Here is a 439-nt window from a genome sequence, read left to right on the forward strand (position 1 = left end):
CCCTACTCACTGGGATGACCAATCGTATGAACGCTTTCACTGTTACACCTATCTTTAAAAGATTATGAGGTGGAATTTAAAATATCTTTAGCTGCTTAAACAAAATTTAGAATAATCACATAAAAATAAGGATATTAATTATGATTGGGAGAAAGCTCCTCATTTTGAGTAACCTTTTCCGTAAGAGGATTGAGTTTTGTGTTATAGTTTGTTCCATTTGGATTCCTGAACTTTTTGAACTTTAAATTTTCGTGAGAGAGAGTGGTGTATATATATATCATGTAAATCATGTAACCACATATTATCCAGCAATGATGTTGAAAAAGGAAAGAAAAGAAAAAAAAAAAAGAAAAAGTACCTCTCGTAGGCATACATAACAGAAAATATCATAATAATATACATATGGAACTGATAGGTTCTACAGTCTAGACGCCCCAAG

This window comes from Arachis duranensis, chromosome 5 (assembly GCF_000817695.3).
Source record: "Arachis duranensis cultivar V14167 chromosome 5, aradu.V14167.gnm2.J7QH, whole genome shotgun sequence".
Lineage (NCBI taxonomy): Eukaryota > Viridiplantae > Streptophyta > Magnoliopsida > Fabales > Fabaceae > Arachis > Arachis duranensis.